The sequence below is a fragment of the Helianthus annuus genome, chromosome 14 (assembly GCF_002127325.2).
Source record: "Helianthus annuus cultivar XRQ/B chromosome 14, HanXRQr2.0-SUNRISE, whole genome shotgun sequence".
Classification (NCBI taxonomy): Eukaryota; Viridiplantae; Streptophyta; class Magnoliopsida; order Asterales; family Asteraceae; genus Helianthus; species Helianthus annuus.
In genome coordinates this window covers 93,887,473-93,907,421 of record NC_035446.2, presented here as the reverse complement: position 1 = coordinate 93,907,421, position 19,949 = coordinate 93,887,473, and the positions used below count along the sequence as shown (strand labels likewise).

The following is a 19,949-nucleotide window of genomic DNA, read 5'->3' as shown; positions in this document are numbered from 1 at the left end:
TTATTTAGATAATTTGTATTGGGTTTTTTATATAATTTTTCCATAATTTTAGATAATCAATTTATTAAAGGAAATATGGAAGTGTTAAAGAAATAAAATTTATTATTTCAAATTAAAACATGTAATAATTATGAAACCATTTTTTTAACGTCAAACATTTTATTCATCACCAAATTGTATACAATGCTTGGTTAAGCAAGACACTAGACTGGTACATTATACACGATCACCCTTTCGCCTAACAATGATACATTAATCGACTATATTAAAAGTTATCCAATTTTGCCACTCCAAGTTATTTCGTTTCGCCCCGTGCTTCGCCCAACGGAAAGACGTTGTTTGTATTTCACTGAAGATCTTGTTGATGATGATACGTTTGCCAGAAAAAATAAGTTCATTTAGCTGTAGGATTAAATATATTTTATATTTAATCTAGTAGCCATTATAATCATTTACATTATATGGATCCAAATATATAACAACCTATTAAATAATTAGTTGGTAATTGTTGATGGGCCTTATTACCATTATTAACTAATTAGGGTTTCCTCTTAGGTGCATATATAATGAGACTTATGTAGAGGTTCTAGGGTTATACACATAACCTAGTTACTCATAACATCATATTCGACCTCTTCTCCATAGCCGATCTCCTTTGTCAGTTTTCTCATCACCATCATTAGATTGCACCCTAAGGAGGAACCAGACCAAGATGACAATCATGTCAAACCTTATTGCTGCATCTCCATCTGAATTCTCTGCTGGCCTGTACTGATGCAATCAAAGGTATGTTTTCACGTTTTCCATTATGTTTAAACAGAACTGATCCAACATGTGGTATCAGAGCATATGTTAATAAATCAGTTCTGATTCTATCCATTATTCTGGGATTGAAATCTGGAAAACATAAATTTTCAAAGTTTAATAAAGTTCGAAACTCTGTTCTCGAGTTACTGTTTCGAGTCAGTGTTTCGGAAATCATGATAACATAAATTTTGAACAACTTCATAACCACAATCAGCCGGTTTCGAGTCTGATGTGCCGAAATCACTTTTTTCGGAAAAAGAATGTTATATAAATGACTCGAAATCATAATGGTTAAAATTAACAAATCTGAAATCTGTTTTAGAAGCCTTAATTTTCAGATTTCGGGTTCCAGAATTATGTTTTATTTTTTTAGGGTTCATCACATGTTCTTAGGAAAATTCGAAATTCCTTTATGTTTTGGAATATAATTTGAATTGTTGAATGTTTTCCTAATTTTGATCTGTTTTGTCTAATGAGAATTTTCAAAATCTGTTAAAAGGATAAACCGATTATGATTTTCGAAATATTCTGTTAAAATTAGATCAATGTTAAAACAGGAAACTCTATCACAATTCCTAAGAATTCGAATTTTCAGTTATGCTTTTACATTAACAACTATAACAGTGGACTCGAGACCATCAGGTTTCGACTCGAGACCAAGATCTCGACTCGAGACCACAAGGCCTCAACTTGAAATCATAAGTGTTCTCAAATATTTACAACTCGAGACAACGATTTCGACTCGAGACCATAAGATTTCGACTCGAGACCACTGAGGTTTCGACTAAGGGCTTCAATCTTCACAACTTGACCATGGTTGGGACTCGAGATCTCATCAAGCACTCGAGATCCCATAAAACACAATAGTCGAGACCATGATTACGACTCGAGACACTGAGGTTGCGACTCGAGACCATTAATGAGTCGAGACCTCATAATGTTGCAAGATGAGTTGAGACTTGACTCAAGACCTCATAATTCAGTCGAGATCTCACCCGAAACCTCATTATTTTAGGTTATTTAATGTGAACTAAGATTTAGCTCGGGGCTCCGCCCCGAACCCCGTGCGGGGGCACGCTGTCCCCCTGCACCCCTCAGCGAACTCAAAATAATTGGTTTTGTAAATACCTAGTTAATTAATAAGGATCAATAATGTTTTACAAAACCAAAATGGCTTTACTTGAATGAGCTTCTGATGTATCATTTCTGCCCAAAGCTGATTTGATACATCTACTTATCGTTCAAGTATTACGAAAGCTATGTTAAGTGTGCATCATAAAACATGAATGTCTTAATATCTGGCCAAAGCTGATTTAATTCCTTCATAGAAGACATACTTAACAAGTGCATAACTAAAGTGATTGTCTCAGTTTCTGGCCAAAGCTGATTTGTTACAATCATTTTGCACATATGCTTAAATGATTACACTTCTGGCCAAAGCTGATTTGTCTTCATTTTGCACATATGCTTAAATGATTACACCTCTTCACATAATGATCCTTAGATTAATGATCCTTCATTATTTTTTTATGATCATGTCATCTGCCTTATTTTTTAGTACCCCTAACTTTACTCACTATAATTTTCTTCTATATATATCTCATCCACTCTAATTCTTAAGCCTAAAATGTTTTGCTTTATTTAAAGTTTCTATAAGAATTAGCTCTTAAATTAAATCCTTGATTATCTCTTAAGACACGATAATCCTATTGCTCTCTTCTGATAAAGCACTACAGAAGAAAAGTAGAGCATGATGATTAGGATAAATCGAACATGATGTCTCTTATGATAATCAAGAACTCTCTAACATAATTGCTATCATTAATGTTATTCCAGGTTAAGTCTTTCCTAAGACTAATCTATTATTGTGGAATAATCACAAGAGCTCCTAAGATGCACGCCTTCATTTAAAATTCTAAACTATAAAGTTAAGTGGTATATGTGAATACATTATAATGTACAATACCATGACCCATAAAGTTAAGGGCTTACGCATGGAAATAAGTACAATTTTTTCAGTACATTACCTACTAAGATTTTCATTTGTACAATTTTGATGCCTTATAAATCAACTATAACACTCAAAAGTACCAAAGGAAAATGAGTGTGTTGACAAGCAACATATATACAAAGAAATAATTATTTGAAACTGGAAAATAAGTTGTTACTCACCTTACAACCATTTAAACTTTAAAAAAGGACTGTTCTAAGGTCCATAGACAAATTACAAGTGTTAATTCCACCTCTAAGGTTCTTCAAGGGAAAATCTCACTGCATAATTATGCCATTAGACTAGTCATAAGCAACGAGACTATTTATTCAGAAGAACGATTGGATAAGCTAATTAGGTAGTCACTTACTAATGATATTTAAGTCTGATTTTTTATAATATTCCAATTAACACATGATTAGTTGACTCTAGTTCTAAACGTTTTCTTACCAGAAGTCAACACATAATTAACATGAGAGTTAGTGACAAAATTAAATGTTAAGGCTATAAGAACCATAATAAGCAATCTTCTAACAACGCTTTTCGATACCTTATATATTCTGAAGATTAATCAGAATATAGTATCATAATTAAGCAATGTTATGAATGTTGTGAGGTTTGCATAGTCAACATAAAGTCACACTTACCTTAAACTCTCATATTATTTGTTCTAAATTTCTGGATTGAAACATTACTAAGATAAAACTAGATGATACCTTACATTTTCACAACTTTTGTTATCATGCAAATGAGAATTTGACAAAAGGAAAATGAGACTTACAAAATTCCATCCATTATAACCAAAATTCATGAGAAATCATGACATGGTTAATGAGGATGATTTTTTTTTCATCTAATCTTATTCTAAGTGATTTTAAATCATGACGTTACAGCCCTAAATATTACTTGGCTTAAGGAATAAGTATGGGTCCATCATAAGTCATTCATTGACATTCGTGGAACTTATTCCAAATGGAATATTCAGACATAATTCATTTATCATTTAACAGACTATCAACTTGTATCTAAATTGTGTCGCGTATGGCCCACTGTCTTAGAAGAAATCTATTCATATATATACTTAATAAGATTTCTATTAAAAATGTCCCTAAAGTTTCTTATGATATCTGGACATTAAAGAAATCAAATAAAGTCTAACGTATACGTGATAGGTTCCCACGTCACGTAGCTCATTGAAACTTCTCTTATAGCATTCTAGAGATATTAAAGATCAGTGGGAGCATTAAGTGTCTTAATAATAACTTGCAATAGTTTCAAGAGGTGGGGGAGTGAAAATTTTACATTACCTAAATTTACACCTCTTGTACAAGACACTGCTCTATATTGACACTGTTCTATCATAACTTGTCTCCTTAAAATCTAATGCTACTCTTACAAAAGTTTCATTGTTGCTTAATTGTGGGCACACTTAGATTTCTTACCTAAACTAACATAATCCTTAACAAGAGAAATCACAACGACTAACGTTATTAACTTGTTTTTCTATTAGAATTTGTTGGTCGTTAAACATTGACCCTAAGCATGCTGAGTTCCTAAAGATTTCGAAGGTTAGTGGGAGCAGTCAAAGTACTTATCATGACCTGCAAGGAACACAAAAGACTGGGGGAGAGTGTCATTAAATTTCACTCCGAATTTAACTCCGATTACACCTCTTGTACACCATACTGCACCAACTCTTACAGACTTAGAATCCTGAAAATGATAGCAACCTAACCAAGAGCTAATCCATAAAACTGAAACTTCTAATGAACCCAATAATCAACTCAGGAGGTCATCTAGGTTTAAAAACCAACCAACTTTGATAATTACATAACCTCCCTAACTGAAGTTGAAATGGATTATGGAAAAGTTTACTGATCCAATCTCTTCTAATTAAGCCATTAGTGTCAATCAATCTTCTAGATGGAATAAAACAGTTTTCTAGTAAAACTGATTTTATGTGTTCGTATAACGTTTGGGATCTGATTGAGTTACCTAAGAGTGTTCATAACTAAACCAAATCCTAATATATAAATGTTAAGACACTAAGAAGCATGATTGATTGTCAAAGATTATACTAAGGAAGAGATAAATTATCAAAAGATTTCTTTAAGGATCATCACTGTTCTAGTAGCTTATAATAGTTTAAAGCTACATTAGATGAACATTAAAAACAATTTTCCTTAACAAATGGATGACACATTTACATGTTCATAAAACAAACTGAAAGTTCTAAACTGAAGGTTAAAGAACACTTTGTTTGTAAGCCAATAAATCCAGGTATGGGTTAATGCAAACATCATAATGTGATGAAATCTTAACGTAATTATTTTCATCAACAATCAAGTGGATTAATGTACCTATCTCAAGATGAGTGGGAGCAACTAAGATAAACATGTCTATATAGATGATATTCTTTTGACAAGTATATGTTACATAAGTCAAAGCAATGTTAACACAAACTTTGATAAAATAGATCTCAGAGATATCTCTTACGTGATTGATATCATAACATACTGAGATAGACCCAATGGGACGTTAGTTTCGTTCCATAAGTTTAACCTTAAATGGGTCCTTACATATGTAACAATAAAAATACTGCTCTCCTTTAGAGGATAATAGGATAAATGAGATTATTTCCTTACACTTCATTAATTAGAAGTCTTATGTAAGTTCAAGTCTACACTCGTTTAGATATTACTCACATTGCAACACACTAGATATGTCTAGATTAATGTGAAGCATCTAATGGAGTATTACAATATCTTTGATTGAAACGAGAGGCTATAATTTAAAGAAGAAGTGAGAACTAAAAACCGGTTGATTACTTTAACTTTGTGATATTCAAAGATGACAAAAGTGTAATTTCGGGTATATCTTTATGTCAGCAGACAAAACTTATCTCATGGAGGAGTCATAATGCACTGATCAACCTAAGTTATAACGACATAATATAGTCACTAAATGTCGTTGGAAATTTATCAGTGGACTCATAAGTTTATTAACTCCATATAATTAATGTTTTGAAGATTTAGTGTGATAAAATCAGCTACCATGACTCCTTGAACAGTAACAGTTCAAGAGGTGCTGCATTAAATTTCGATACGCAATTAATTATTCGTTTATGAACGAATTGAGGAAACTAAGTTTTGTATCGAATACATTCATGATATGCTTAAGGATCCTATAACTGAAGGGCTATTACCCATAAGTCTTATTAAGAGAGCTCATAGACGGGTATTTATTAATGGCCGTGCGCAATTGCATATCGTACTATGAATGACTAAGTATTAGTTAATTTTCCTCATCAGTTTGATTTTGTATGTCTCTAAGAATATGTCAAGTCGACATAATGGCATATATACAAATAAAGTTACAAATCAAACAAAGGGCTTATGCATATTTTGATCATGACGATTAGGTTTTAAATTAAGGCTATAGTATGACTAATGGGGGTCCTGAGTCGCATAATGATTCAACGGCTGTATTTCTCTGCTATAGTTCTTGTTTAAGGCTAAAATGAGTGTTAACTCCTGATCAGGCTTATCTAATACTCATAATAAATGATTACTCGGCTAAGTGGGAGAATGTAAGATTAAATATATTTTAAATTTAATCTAGTAGCCATTATAATCATTTACATTATATGGATCAAAATATATAACAACCTATTAAATAATTAGTTGGTAATTGTTGATGGGCCTTATTACCATTATTAACTAATTAGGGTTTCCTCTTAGGTGCATATATAAGGAGACTTATGTAGAGGTTCTGGGGTTAGACACATAACCTAATTACTCATAACATCATATTCGATCTCTTCTCCATAGCCGATCTCCTTTGTCGGTTTTCTCATCACCATCATTATATTGCACCCTAAGGAGAAACCAGACCAAGATGACAATCATGTCAAACCTTATTGCTGCATCTCCATCTGGATCCTCTGCTGGCCTGTACTGATGCAATCAAAGGTATGTTTTCACGTTTTCCATTATGTTTAAACAGAACTGGTCCAACATTAGCGCCTTCCATATCTCCCAACACGAAGTTAGTATTATCTGTTGAATCACATATGAACAAGGTAAGGAACCACAAAATGCAAACAATAATCAACTACTGACCGGAGAAAGTATGGAACGGGAGGGTGCGTGTGCGATGTCGCTGCACCACGTTCTGGTCCGAGACCCTTATCAAACCAACTGCCACCTCCGCCACGTTCTGGTCCGAGACCCTTATCAAACCAACTGCCACCTCCGCCGCTAACCAGAATCACCACCACCAGCTTCAATTACCGACACTGTTTGAACAGAACCACCGCCATAACCACTGCCGAATAATCGAAGCTCTGCCAGAACTCAAATCGCAGCCGGAGTTCCCACAATCGCCCCTCTTAGTGCAACCACTGCTGCTGATGCCATGTTCCAGCGCCGCCGCTGCAGGAAAGACGGGGAGGTCGTCGGAGACAAGATTCATGAGAATAACCCCTTGGTAGACATTTTCCAAAGCAAAGATCGTAAAGTTAATCTTCTATATTTATTCAAAAAAATAAACATGTTAATAGTTTATCAACTGTACTATGTTTCTTCCCACGTTTACGTCATGATCGTCTAAAATAGCCCACACATTTTCCTCTTGAAAGTCTGTAAAGGAACTTGCTATCTTTTGTTGCTCATAGAGAACATCTATAACCTCCTTAAGTTATTCACCATACATTGTTTTATGAGATTTTCAACCTAGATCTTCATTGAATCCAGGTTGAAAATCATCATAAAACAATGTATGATGCATAAGTTGAACCAGAAGGTTGATCTTCGATTAATAAATAGCATCAATAATCAACATGTAGCTCTTTATGAAATTTTATTATTCACAAAAAGAAACCACGTGCCATAGCCCATAGAGAATCCTAAAATTATATATATCTATGGAACCCATTAAGTCTAACTACTTTTTGAATCAATCTCGACCGTCGGATCATGCTGAGATTAAATCTCAGCCCTTTAAACTCCCAAAAATAACCACTCCCATGGCGGTTTAGAGCAGTTTTTTACGGTTTCTCCAGCAATTGGTTATCTCCACCTTTTTCTACCCATTATCTCCACAACTTTGGGGGTTACCTCATAAATTTTCTGCCCACTATTATTATACTATTGTTCACGATGAGTTAACCGCCTATATTGAGGATAATAACCGTTTTTGTAATGATCTCAGCCGTTCAAATTTGACGGTTATTTCTAAGATTATATCCTAACCATAATAAGTAGGTTGTCACACCCCAACCAATGGCGGAAACATCGGGATGAGACGAAGTGTGAAGATTGCTAGAGTCATCATAACGCTATTTGTGACAATATTTAATAAACCGATTTCATTTCATAATTCTTTTGTCAACATTACAAAGAAATCAAATAACATCAAGTTCAAAGGAAATACAATACAACATAATCAACATTGATACAAGGATTAAACCTAAACGTCTATATGTGTATCTAGGCATCAACGCTACTTCATTTCATAGCATCATCGTCCTCAACCTGTAACATGTTTAAAATAAAGTTCAATGCAAAAGCAAAGGCGAGTATACAAGTTTGATACGTACATAGCAAAAGATAAGTTTGAACAATTCTTCATAGCAAGCATGTGATTCAAGATAAACATTTAAACATGGCATGTGTCTAACATATTAAACCAAGAAAACGCAATATGCTCATGACATAACCGATGATAAAGGGCGGGTCGTTAATCCTATAGCGCTACATATGTCACGGTTTGGCTCGTACGAAGTTAATGATAAGTTCAACACATAAGAATCACCCAAGTTTAAAGTATCAAGCCATCACGTATACAAGCATGTTATAGGAATGTTCATGTGTTTAAGCAAAATGTTCATGTGTAAGTTTGTTGATAGATAAAACATGTTACACCCCAAAAGTGATAAAAGTAAAAGGGGAATACGAGTATACTCACAAAGTTTGCATATGTTTTCCGATTATCCAATGTGACAAAGTTGCCGAGGTTGGAAGGTTGAATGCGTAAGGGTTTAAGTTCAAGCATGTTTAGAGTCGAGATTTGGAATGAAAGTGACATGAAAATATTATATCAAAATATTCATCTTCACACATAACACTTGTATGACACTTGGTAACCTCATGGGTTATAATGATTTTATGAGTTGAACACCCATAAGAATCATAACAAGGTTTAGGTCCTTAGATGATAACCTACTACTTTGACAAATGAATATGATTTCAACATCAAAGATTCGAGTGTACATAGATAGTATGTAGGTCGTATATTATACACATATTATTAAGTCCAAATGTTCAAGTATTCAAGTAAGAGGTAGAAGATTACATCTTCATTTAGGTACCTCAAGTTGAGTCATGGGTGTCATGGATGGGGTAGGAAGACAAGGCTTCCATTTAGGTACCCCATTGATGTTCACCACTACACTTGATGTAAAAACAACCAAGGAGGGTCATGAACTAAGGTCTTTACATGTATGTAAAGTAAACTAACTAATAGAAATCATCAAATCATGTGAGGATTGTATGTTTGGACAACCCAAGTTGTTCCATAATCACTCATGTATCAAAGACTATGTTTGACATGATTTGTGGGTTGAAATCCTAGACAAAACACCAAGTTTATGAGTTTAATCCTCTGATTTCAAATGTCTCAACCTTGTTTTTAAGATGTGTTAGACACAAGTTGCATAGGTTTAAACAAGTTTTGAAGAACATAAAAATCAAACAGATAGTTTATGGAGTATTTTGGGGCATTTCCAGGTCTGATTTCTCCAAGGAGAAGTCTAGGAATCGAACCCCATGATTATCCAAGCAAGTAGGAAAAAGAATCAAGTGAATCGGATAAGAATTGAGTGAGTTATGCTCATTTTCGTGAAGGGGTGTCAATCTGCTCGAACCTTTGCTTTCAGCTACGGTTTGGAGGATGTTTTGAGAGTTTTTAGTGTTGCAAAAGTGGTAGGGAGGCTGGTTATAAGTGGTATTTATAGGGGGAAGGATTAGGGTTTCAATGGGTTGGGCTTTGGAAGTGTTTAGAAGGGGTTACACCTTGAAACTAGCACACAAAACCCAACTATATGGGCCTGAATTTTGCTGAATTGGGGCTGCCATATTTCTTTATTTTTTTTTTATTTTTTTAAAACATTATAATGAGTAATTTTGTTAATTAAGTTGTGTAATAATATGCAACAATGTTTCCCCTAACTTGTAACAAGGTGAAATATGAAATAAAACATGATTTAACTAGGTAAAAAGTGTAATGTACAAGTATGTAACATGTTTGTAAGTGACAAGTATATGTCACATATTAGATGATTAACCGTTGTATAAATAAGCATATTATTAGGGGTTTTTAGGTATCAACAATATAAGGACAAGCATGGACATGCATCGTGAATAAGTATAAGTATGAATTACAAATAAGGATTCGATGTACAATGAATTCGAACGTATGAACATGTATGAATATGTAGATGGTGAATTTAAAGAAATACGAATTTTATTTATGATCCAAGTCTCGGATTTTACAACGAAAAGACGACTACAATAATACAAGATTTCCAAAAATAGCATTACAAAGCGAGCTTTCTAATTATGGAAAGTATGAAAAAGCAGGGCGTTACAGTCTCCACTCCTTTAGGAAATTTCGTCCCGAAATTTATTCAAGAGGAAGACTTTGGAGAAAAAGCATTTTGGCTAAAAGAATCGAGACTTGGGAGTTTTGAAACGTTTAGAAAAGTACGAAATTTTGAAGAACGATAGGATAGGAATTTGTTTGACTAAAATGGGTTGAGGCGTTTAAGCATAGGTAAAACGGGTATGCGTGCGCATAGGCAAAGGAGTTTAAATAAGTTTGAATGTGAACGGGGTTCATATAAAAGAAAGGATAATGGAGAATAATAGGAGTATGGGGTGAACAATTGACACTAAATGAATGCAAGTATATGAATGATATAAGTATTAGATAGACGAAAGTAGCGTGTTAAAGATGAAGTCTCGGCATGGATAATCGGATATGATGCGTTTGTGAGTTGTTTAAAGCTTGTATTAGGTCCAAAAGGTCTGTAAAACACTGAATTTCTCATGGCACGTTTTACGAAAGTTTGGTAACATGGTGAAAACACTTATATATAGGAAGTACCAGCGGCGTATCCACCATGTTTTGACCATGTTACGTCCGTTTCGTCTTCGGTGTCATGTTACGTTCCGTGTATTACCATACGCAGTAGCACACTCTATGGTTCTCATACGCCTATCACTATAATCCCGTGTGCACCCGTGATTATTTTGATCGTCGCATGATCCGCATAGCTTGTACTAGTTGTGTATGAATCGGGGTATACATAAAAAAAATTTAGAATGTGTACGTACAAGAATGTAGTATATAAGCAAGTCCATGTTTAAGTATGTGTGGGACCCACGCAAGCGAATCCCTCGGGTTGCGCTCGCGTATAGGTACGAATGTATGAATCATGAGTAAGGATGAAAGTATGAGCATAAGTTTAAGTATTAATACGCATGTATGTATGAGCATAAACATAAAACGTGTAAGTAGTATGTGTACAAGTAGAAGCGTAAAACGTATAAGTAGTATGCGTATAAGTACAAGCATAAGACGTATGAACATAGGTGTAGGTATGAAAAATAAATATTGCGTAAATAGTGGTTGTTGGGACACCACGGATCTAAGTGTATAAAACATTCAAAAGGTCGAGTATGTAAATACGAATGATATAAATGATGTTATCGCGAGGTATCGACCAAAATGTGTACGATGATATGCATGTATAGTTGTTTAAATGAAACATTGAGTTTATCGAATCAAAATTAGGTTGACCTTGGTTGAAAGGGTAGAATATAGTTGTGTATGTAAGAGGATATAAGGTACTAATTGGTTAAGCATAATGTATTTTTGTAATGATTGAAATGCTACTTTTGTTAAAAAAAAAAAAATTCATGTAAGTCAAAGATTGTCGGTTCCCATGAAGACTTCTTGCCCGCGTGTTTTGTAAATCGGTGTAGGAAAAAGGTTTTCGTTAAAAAGTAAGTTCGCTTCATCTAATAAGAAATTATGAATTTAGGAGGTCCTTGTGAAAACTAGGATCTTTAGAAGGGAAATTTAGCAAAAGGACTTAGAAATAAAAATAAAATAACAATTGATTTGTTGGTGTTGGAAAGGGTATTTGGTAAAACAATCATATAACTTCTATAAGATCTTATAAGTATTCGGGAAGGGTTAGTTGGATTTTGATTAAAAGTAGAAGGTGGGCGTGTTTTAGTGATTAAGTCGAATATAAAGTTCATGGGCAAGAGTTTCATTGAACCGATTAAATTGATAGGTAGCATTTCGTAAGGTTTTGAAGTTCGAGCAATAAAACGTTTTAAGACATGATTATGAATTTCGCGTATATGAGTTGAGTGAAAATAGATTGTAGAATAAAAAGTACGTTTGATAAAACAATGTATTTCGAAATCTGTATGAGTGGGTATTTTTAAATAACATTAAACAATTTGGGTATAAAGTATGATCGAGTTTGCATAATAAGATGTTTCGAAAGAGAAGTTTTGGTAACGGTCACCTAAGTTAGGGAATCACCCCTAACTCGTTGGTGAGGTCGTTTTAAGGAAAAGGGAGTGGAGCTAATCGTCAAGGTAAGGAAGTCACTCCCATCTCGATGATATTTCTCCACTTGTCGTTACAAGGAAAACGAATTTAAATTATATGAAATCATGCATATGTATAAATGTATGGAAAAGGTTCAATATGTTGTGTGTGTGAAAAGAGAAATCGAAAGTAAACTCGAGTTTGAAAGATTGCATCGTATAAATAAATAATAGAAACACATGTTTGACCAAAGTTTGGAGTGTTCCAAACGGAACTTTGACTAACCAAAGTGGTCGAAAAGTCTTTTGAATTTGAGGAGCATGCTTTGGCCTAATAGGTAAAATACTCTCGCCGATAAGTCGGTTAACGGTATTTACCCTTCCGGTTACTACATGTCCCAAATCAATCGAAATTTCGAGACTTCGCGGGATTTATGAAAAAAATCAAGGAGTGGAACTAGTCGCCAAGGTGCGGGTTTCACCCCTAACTTGACGGTTTCGTATCCTAAGTGTGGTTGGTACTCGTCGGGTCAAAATTTAATTTCAACACTTTGACGAGGGTCCACTAGAATTTGAAATTTGAACTTCTCCATCAAGGTGAGGATTTCACTCCTAACTTGATGGTGAATTTCGTGTAAAAAGAAAAGGAAAGTGGATGGATTGAGAGTTGTTCACCAAATTATGGGTTTCACGCATATTTTGGTGAACTCGTCTCGTTTGTGTAATATGTGTGTTGTCGGATTTAGAATAATCGAGTAAAACGCATGAGGAAAAGTGTATATTAAAGATTAAACAAACAAGTATAACATGTCAAGAACATCACAATAAAAGTGAAATGATGAAACGAATATTAACGCATAAAAAGTATGTCAAGAACACACATAAAGGATAAAATGAAGAAACAAGTATTAACACATAATAAAATCAAGTATAGCATGTTAAGTATTAACCCACAAGTGACACATATGCTTACAAGATCAAAAGAGAATAAATAAAAGCAAATAAGATAGCATGCTAGTAATTTCAAGTAAAACATATGAATAAAGCTCTAGAACTATAGACTAGGTTAAAGCATTCCTACTTTTCCTAATTCCCTATAGTTATGGCTCTGATACCAATCGGTCACACCCCAACCAATGGCGGAAACATCGGGATGAGACGAAGTGTGAAGATTGCTAGAGTCATCATAACGCTATTTGTGACAATATTTAATAAACCGATTTCATTTCATAATTCTTTTGTCAACATTACAAAGAAATCAAATAACATCAAGTTCAAAGGAAATACAATACAACATAATCAACATTGATACAAGGATTAAACCTAAACGTCTATATTTGTATCTAGGCATCAACGCTACTTCATTTCGTAGCATCATCGTCCTCAACCAGTAACATGTTTAAAATAAAGTTCAATGCAAAAGCAAAGGCGAGTATACAAGTTTGATACGTACATAGCAAAAGATAAGTTTGAACAATTCTTCATAGCAAGCATGTGATTCAAGATAAACATTTAAACATGGCATGTGTCTAACATATCAAACCAAGAAAACGCAATATGCTGATGACATAACCGATGATAAAGGGCGGGTCGTTAATCCTATAGCGCTACATATGTCACGGTTTGGCTCGTACGAAGTTAATGATAAGTTCAACACATAAGAATCACCCAAGTTTAAAGTATCAAGCCATCACGTATACAAGCATGTTATAGGAATGTTCATGTGTTTAAGCAAAATGTTCATGTGTAAGTTTGTTGATAGATAAAACATGTTACACCCCAAAAGTGATAAAAGTAAAAGGGGAATACTAGTATACTCACAAAGTTTGCATATGTTTTCCGATTATCCAATGTGACAAAGTTGCCGAGGTTGGAAGGTTGAATGCATAAGGGTTTAAGTTCAAGCATGTTTAGAGTCGAGATTTGGAATGAAAGTGACATGAAAATATTATATCAAAATATTCATCTTCACACATAACACTTGTATGACACTTGGTAACCTCATGGGTTATAATGATTTTATGAGTTGAACACCCATAAGAATCATAACAAGGTTTAGGTCCTTAGATGATAACCTACTACTTTGACAAATGAATATGATTTCAACATCAAAGATTCGAGTGTACATAGATAGTATGTAGGTCGTATATTATACACATATTATTAAGTCCAAATGTTCAAGTATTCAAGTAAGAGGTAGAAGATTACATCTTCATTTAGGTACCTCAAGTTGAGTCATGGGTGTCATGGATGGGGTAGGAAGACAAGGCTTCCATTTAGGTACCCCTTTGATGTTCACCACTACACTTGATGTAAAAACAACCAAGGAGGGTCATGAACTAAGGTCTTTACATGTATGTAAAGTAAACTAACTAATAGAAATCATCAAATCATGTGAGGATTGTATGTTTGGACAACCCAAGTTGTTCCATAATCACTCATGTATCAAAGACTATGTTTGACATGATTTGTGGGTTGAAACCCTAGACAAAACACCAAGTTTATGAGGTTTAATCCTCTGATTTCAAATGTCTCAACCTTGTTTTTAAGCTTAACCAACCATGGGATAAGTTGTAAGCATTAGGACATAGGCATGAGATGTGTTAGACACAAGTTGCATAGGTTTAAACAAGTTTTGAAGAACATAAAAATCAAACAGAAAGTTTATGGACTATTTCGGGGCATTTCTAGGTCTGATTTCTCCAAGGAGAAGTCTAGGAATCGAACCCCATGATTATCCAAGCAAGTAGGAAAAAGAATCAAGTGAATCGGATAAGAATTGAGTGAGTTATGCTCATTTTCGTGAAGGGGTGTCAATTTGCTCGAACCTTTGCTTTCAGCTACGGTTTGGAGGATGTTTTGAGAGTTTTTAGTGTTGCAAAAGTGGTAGGGAGGCTGGTTATTAGTGGTATTTATAGGGGGAAGGATTAGGGTTTCAATGGGTTGGGCTTTGGAAGGGTTTAGAAGGGGTTACACCTTGAAACTAGCCCACAAAACCCAACTATATGGGCCTGAATTTTGCTGAATTGGGGCTGCCATATTTCTTTATTTTTTTTTTATTTTTTTAAAACATTATAATGAGTAATTTTGTTAATTAAGTTGTGTAATAATATGCAACAATGTTTCCCCTAACTTGTAACAAGGTGAAATATGAAATAAAACATGATTTAACTATGTAAAAAGTGTAATGTACAAGTATGTAACATGTTTGTAAGTGACAAGTATATGTCACATATTAGATGATTAACCGTTGTATAAATAAGCATATTATTAGGGGTTTTTAGGTATCAACAATATAAGGACAAGCATGGACATGCATCGTGAATAAGTATAAGTATGAATTACAAATAAGGATTCGATGTACAATGAATTCGAACGTATGAACATGTATGAATATGTAGATGGTGAATTTAAAGAAAATTTTATTTATGATCCAAGTCTCGGATTTTACAACGAAAAGACGACTACAATAATACAAGATTTCCAAAAATAGCATTACAAGGCGAGCTTTCTAATTATGGAAAGTATGAAAAAGCAGGGCGTTACATAGGTGGTTATTTAGAGGTTAATTTTTATGCAGAATAGTTTGTAAGTTTTGAGAGGTTATTAGAGGTTTCCATCCCACTCCCCACTCTCTCTTCAACCTCTCCCCCTACCCATTATAAATCCCCATCCCCCACGCCCCGCTTTCTCCTCCGCAACCACCTAAGCCACCCATTATAACCCTCCACCCCCACCATCGCCAGGTTTTCTTTCTCCTCTGTACACAAATTGGATGAATCATCTCACTAGATCCAATCATCGGCTTTCAAAATTCTAACATTGGATCTTCTTCTAAGCTTCCCACAACCCACTCTAGAAATTGGCGATTCATCCCTAATCAGTCATCGTCTCCCTCTCGTGATTTAAGGTAAATCTAATATGGAGCTTTAATTAAATAAAAGGGGTTTTGTTGTTTCTTGAAACTTTCACGTTGTTGTGCTTCTAGGGCTTTTCGAATCGGACCAAGTCGTTCTTAGTGCCGCTGAGCTCCGTCACATTACTGATCTTCAATTCGATTCATCCAGTGCCAAAATTGTAAGTTAAACCTAATTTTCACTCGTGTTGCATCATTTTCATTTACAGCCGACTTCACTTCACTGACCAATGTTTTGTCTGACCTAATTTATTCAATGTTTCCTAATATGGGAAGATTTGTAAATCGATAATGTATCTAGCGATTGCTGATAATATGAACGTGCAAGTTTATATTCATAATCAATTTCTTTTGTTAATTGTTGTTTCTAATATCTGTGTAATTGGAATCGTGGGTATAATATTAGTGTTTCAATTCTAAGGTTGATAATTGACACTCTTTAATCATGGATCAAAGTGATTATATATTTGTAATAACTATTTGATCAAATGCTATTTGGTCAGTAGACTGCAATAAGATTGAGTGGAACATCAGAGAAGGCTTACATTAGATCTTATAACGTGAAGCGGAACAGAATCGGTGTCAAGTATGTTCTTATCTTGTTGTTTTTTATATCATCATTATACTTTTTATCTAATTACACATTAATTGTCACTTGATGAGTTGCAGGAACAAGGCTATTTAATTTGGATTTGTACATGTAATTTGGGTGAAAGAGTACGTGATAGGTTCTTATATGATATCCTTATTTAAGTTGGACGGGTAGTTGACTCGCACATGGGTATACTTTTTATGCAACCAAGTCCGTCTAAAAGTCTAAGATTCAGATTTTTCTTACTTTTTAGTTTCTTTGTGCTCTTAATACTCTGGACTCTTTGGCTTAGTTATATGTCGAAGACATATGTTGATGGTAGACACGAAGCGGATGACGCTTTGCAGTCTGAATTAAGTATAATGGTTTGGTTCATTCATTCACTGACTTGACACTTCTAATGGGGTTTTCTAATTAGAGGAAGTTAAAAATCTTGACACTTCTAAAACTTTGTCTAGCCTTGGTCCAAATGCTATCTTCAAGTTTCTGGAATGTGAGTGGTTACTTGTATTGCAGCTCTCTTTTTAAATGTTTTAAACCTTCGTGTGATCTTTTTTTATTTTATGTAGGTTACTTAGATGTATTGTTGATGTATGGGGCATACAACATGACATTTAGCCCGTTTGACCCATTCACTTAGGTAAGTATTTTTATTTGGCGCATATGAAATAAAAATAAACCCAAATCGACCAACTTAAATGGTTGAAAAACTACTATATTTTCAAACCAGAAGTGTAAATTTCATATTCAAGAATTCTAAGAAGTAACACATCCAGATTATTCTTCTCATTTGCAGGCTTTAGTAAAGACATTGGCTACCGAGGAGTTATTTTAGCATTGATGCTCCAAGTCACGAACATGCGCAACCACTTCCTGGTGACAAAGTGTTTTTTTTTTTTATATTGGGAACATTTTTTACTTGAATTATTAAGCTATCAATGTTAAGTGATGCTAATTAAGCCAGGCAATCAGTTACTCTTTTCTTGCTATATGAGCCATGACTTCTAAAATTAGCACAATTTGTTTAACAAGTATTAGACATAGTTTATGATTATATTATATTAGAGGGATTAGAATGTAACATTATATTTCCTCTAACGTGATATAATGATATAGCAACATACAAATTATAATGTCTATTATAGTCGTAGAAGCATATTATATTCATTTCTTTGTGAACTGTAAATATATCTTCTTTTTCTAAACAGAAAGAAGATTATCTTTTGGAATTATGCAATCTTTGCCATGCTGCAGGAAGATGAGGGACTCAGGGACCTCATATGTGTGTCGTTCCATCCAAGGAGTTTCTTTTATGGCTAATCGTTCTTTGCACCCCTACTTGAAAAGCATCTTTAAACTTTTTAACTAGAGGTGTGGAAAAGATTAGGCCAGTTCAAGGAATGCTTCGGAGGTTTTGTACTTTATTCAACTTACGAAGTGCGATTCATGGCAATAATAGTAAGCGACAGTATGACCTAGCAGTCAAGATAGTACACGAAAGCGAAGTCAATTGTCCTCCTTTTTCATGTATAATAACTAAAGTTATTTATCTTTTTATATGATGTTTATAATTTAGTTTTAATATTGTGTTGTCATATGATGATTTTCTTGTATCTATTCCTATGTTTGCATGCTAATGATCTATCTGACTACTGCTACGCTATTTACTTATCCATCTTTCATATAACTTCCTGTTGGTTGTTTTGGAGCCGGGGGTCTCTTAGGAAGCAGCCTCTCTATTCGCAGGATAGAGGAAACGTTTGCCTACATCCCACCTCCCCTAGACCCTACGAATAGTTCTGCTATTTGTGGGATATACTGGGTATGGTTGTTGTTGTTGTTGTATTGTGTTGTCATCTTTTGCAATATACAGTGTCGTATATTGAAATGTGGTCTTGAGGAGATTGACAAAGTTATGCAAGAGTTTAAAGGCATGCTTTCTTGGTCTACTGAAGATCCCCAAGACGCATCAAGGTGTGTGTTTTCATTCGGTAAGTTTAAAAGACTATGAGTAGCATCTATTCGGCAGACAAGCTCTAAAGATTGACTAGCATCTGTGTTGGGTTGAAAAGTCAACACTTTTTATAAATATATTTAATTTTGTAAATAGTTATTTTGCTGAATTAGTTACATAACTATTGTTGTATCATGATCACCTTTTTCGAATAAAATAACTTTAGAGGTTGTAATCACCCGTTCGATCTATGACCCTTTTGGCCCGGTTCCTTTTTAATTGTACTTTTTAACTTTAACCCCTTGTCGAAATTGTCCCCTCTAGCTTAAAAGTATCTCTTGATCTTTACTCTTGTATCTTATCTACAGTTCACACTTCGTGGGATTTTGCATAAATAACTGATGTAGTGCTGAGAGTACCATTTTTACTTTCTATGGATTTGTGGTTGTAAGTTGTTGACGTTCATTTTCCTTTTATAAATTAAAGAATGGTGCTTTTGTGTGTAAAATTGTTTAAATTTGTGTACACTTCATATTGATTATCTTTGTTTGTTACGTTGTTCAACGTGACCCATCTGCCGGACGGGTATTAAACTAGTTTTACCAAGATGGAGAATGTTTAACACATTTATACCAATAAATAATCAATCAAGATATATGACAATATTAATTAAATAAGATCGAGTTTATCAGAAAGGGATTCAACCATGAATAGCGCCAGTTTCTGTTATCATCTTTTCCGCTAATTAGATAAAAAAACTCACTTGTTTAAAATAGGCCCTTCGATTTTTGAATTGGACTAATAAATGCTAAGAGGCCCTTCGATTTTTAAATTGGACTAATAAATGCTAAGAAAATTTAAAAAAAATTACATATGAATTGGTTTCTCATAAAAACAAACTAGGTTATAACCCCGTGTATTACACGGATTAAAAAAATAAAATATCAAATAGTTAATAACAAAAATTTAACAATTATAAAACGATATTTTAAGATACTTTTTCTGATATCCGAACAAAATTTTGAATCGTGTATGATCAAAACTTGTGATGTTTGTCAAGT

At 34.1% G+C, this 19,949-nt stretch overlaps 2 long non-coding RNA genes across 3 annotated transcripts in view; one reads left to right on the top strand and one right to left on the bottom strand.

The window, feature by feature from the left end:
- Positions 1 to 19,949, bottom strand: part of LOC110908690 — a 101,431-nt gene that overhangs the window by 24,359 nt on the left and 57,123 nt on the right. The gene's annotated exons all lie outside the window — the stretch shown is intronic.
- LOC110908691 lies at positions 16,025 to 17,415 on the top strand. The gene is made up of 5 exons (XR_002574803.2): positions 16,025 to 16,336; positions 16,415 to 16,503; positions 16,849 to 16,928; positions 17,012 to 17,059; positions 17,355 to 17,415. It is a non-coding gene; the product is annotated as an uncharacterized LOC110908691 (long non-coding RNA).